Source organism: Acyrthosiphon pisum, chromosome X (genome assembly GCF_005508785.2).
Source record: "Acyrthosiphon pisum isolate AL4f chromosome X, pea_aphid_22Mar2018_4r6ur, whole genome shotgun sequence".
In the NCBI taxonomy this organism is placed as follows: Eukaryota; Metazoa; Arthropoda; class Insecta; order Hemiptera; family Aphididae; genus Acyrthosiphon; species Acyrthosiphon pisum.
Genome location: NC_042493.1, coordinates 7,647,317 through 7,650,494, shown reverse-complemented (window position 1 = coordinate 7,650,494; position 3,178 = coordinate 7,647,317). Strand labels below are relative to the sequence as shown.

The window sequence follows — 3,178 nt, the reverse complement described above, 5'->3', positions numbered from 1 at the left end:
AGTATTTTCAATACGCATTTTCTAAATATTTTGATTCTATTTGAACTATAGGCTTTAATAATTATTTTAAAATTATTGCCAAAATACAATTTTTCGCTCGGAAAATACTTGAAAATTTGCCACTACTTGGGTGTCGCTCTGCTGAACAGTAAGTTATAAGTTGGTCACTGTAATGGATGGTGTTCAATTTGAATTCAATGATATTATGATATCACTGGATACGAAAACCGATTCTGGACGTTTGTCCGACGGTTTGTCAGCCTAGGATATTTTATGTTCTTACTATTAATATAATAATATGGTAGGGGGTAAGTAGAATTAATATTTTTTGCATATTATCCTATTATAATATTTATATAATATATACATGAGAAATTTGAAGTACCCTCGCATAATATTTTTGAATTAACAAAATAACTAAATTCGTTATTCTTGGTTACTTATAATATGTGATTTCGTCCAAATTTGAACATAAAATAACTATAAAAAAACTGTATTTTTATATTTTAGGTTACAAAATAACCTAGTTACCTTGTTTTTAATTTTCTATCCTTACTATAAATTTGATAAACTATGTCAACAATTGATCTTTAAAAGCTTATAAAAAAAAATCTTGGTATGTTTTTGTAATATTTTTAAGCTGCTACTGTAAAAATATGCACATAACTTCAATTTGAGGTAATTTTTACGTATTTTATCAAAACTATTATTATTTAATATTAGATTCTAAGTGGAACGATGAATGTATTGATTTTACAATGATGTGTGTTTTTTTTTTTTGTTTTTTTTTGTGTCTGTCATCACCTTTTAGGACAGAAAAAGTGCTTCAATTTTCTTCAACAGTATCTTTTCTGATAGGAAAGTGAATCTAGTTGGTACATTGAGAGTCAAAAGTAAAATTCCAGTAATTTTCAAAAGCGTTGTGAAAAACAAAAGAAAAATTAAGGAAAAACGGGAATTTTTACGCAAAATCTGTTTTCGAGAAAATTGATTTTGGTTATTGGTGTAACTTTAAAATAAATTACCGTAGATACATGCAATTTTCACTGGTTGTTTATATTTCCATTTTCTATACATGATAACATTTTCAAAATATTTCAAAATATTTTGATTTGTTTTGAACCGTGTAGGGACATTTTCCGTTTCCAATATTATTAGTTTTTATTTCTATGAACGTCAATAAAATTTTATTTGTTGAGTATAATACTTGAAAGTTTAATACAAGGCTCCTACTATATTTTTACAATGACGTTTGAAAAATATTAAAAATCCTTAGCCACAGTTTTTTTTATTAGCATTTAAAGTTCAAAAATTGACAAAATATGTAAAAATCACGAAAAGTAGCAAATTATTTTGGGTTAAGAATTCGTAAAAATTTTTCTTCTTAGCACTAAGATTTTAAGTTGTAATACAAGATTCCTTATAGAATAATCTACCTTTATCTAAAACAAAAATGTCCATAAGAAACTCAAATTAAATTTTTATGAGCGTTTGAAATTCATATTTTTACAACATTTGATATTCACTCGATTTCTTACGTAACGATTTTCTTATTCTGTTGTAATTAAAAAACGAGTGACTGTAAAAACTTGAAAATTTCACTGAATGTTTATATTAGCATTTTATATATACGATACAATTATTTGAAAATAATTTGACTCTTTTTGAACTGTTTACGGACATTGTAAGTTTTCAATTTTTTTAGTATTTTTCTCTATAAATATCAATAAAGTTTTATGTGTTTTAAAGTGTAAAAAATTAATACAAGGCTCCTGATACATTGTTACAATAGCAGTTGAAAATTATTAAAAATACATATGCACAATTAACTTTTATAAGCATTTGAAGTTGAAATTTTGACAACATTTATCAAATTTAAAATTGAATAATTATTTTGTAGTTAAAAATTTATAAAATGTTCAACTTTTATATCTAAGGATTGAAAATTTTTAACAATATTCCACGTAAATATTTAATTCTGTTACCAAAAATTCTAAAAAATACATAAGCAGTAAGCACAGTTTATTTTTATAGTCATTTTAAGTTCAAATTTGAACAAAAGTACATATTAAAAACCTGGAATAACTATTTAGTTATTTTGTTTTGATGTATAATATTATTTGTGGGTACTTGAAACTTCTAAAGTATACTGTTATATATCTATGATAGTACCACGGTTTGTTGTTGATGTATAACGCGTTACTAATGGATATTGTGATATGATTAATTTGGAATTTATTATTGATACCTATTACCTATAGGTCAATTTTTTTTTTAATACTATAGATAAGTATACCTATAATAGGTATGTCTAATACCTAGACTGACAAACCGTCTCCGCTTAGAATCGTTTTTCTTATACAATGATATTATATCATTGAATTCAAATTTAATACTATCCATTATACAGTGACCCACTTGTAACCTACTGTACAGCAGAGCGACATCCACTTACCCACCTTTTTAGATTCTGAGTGGAACGATGAATGTATTGATTTTACAATGATGTGTGTTTTTTTATTTTTTTATTTATTTTTTTATTTTTTTATTTTTTTTGTGTCTGTGTACACGATAAGTAGTCGAAATAATGCTACGATTTTCAACTTCAGTATCTTGTTCGATCAGAAAGTGAATATCGTTGGTGCATTGGGGAGGTCAAAATTTAAATTTCCCAGTAGTTTTCAAAAGCGCCGGGAAAAACAAAAGAAAAATTAAGGAAAAACGGGAATTTTTACGCAAAATCTGTTTTCGAGAAAATCGATTTTGGTTTTTGGTGTAACTTTAAAACAAATGACCGTGGATGCATGAAATTTTGACTGAATGTTTACATTTCCATTTTCTATACACGATAAAATTTTCAAAATATTTTGACTTATTTTGAGCTCTTTACGGACATTGTCAGTTTTCATTTTTTTTTAGTTTTTTTTCTAAAAATATCAATAAAATTTTATTTGTTGGATAAAAAAGCTTGAAAATTTAATAGAACGCTCCTAGTATATTGTTTCAAAGGCAGATGAAAAATATTAAAAATCGTTAGTCACAGTTTTTTTTTATAAGCATTTAAAGTTCAAAAAATGACAAATATGGAAAAATCACGAAAATTTGCAAATTATTTCGAGTTAGAAATTCATAAAAATTTTTCTTTTTAAATCTAAGATATGAAAATGTAATACAGATT

General features: G+C 25.2%; 1 protein-coding gene across 1 annotated transcript in view; it reads left to right on the top strand.

Moving 5' to 3' along the window:
- LOC100164803 (ATP-binding cassette sub-family A member 1-like) overlaps window positions 1-3,178 on the top strand; it is a 32,964-nt gene that overhangs the window by 18,860 nt on the left and 10,926 nt on the right. The window lies entirely within an intron of this gene.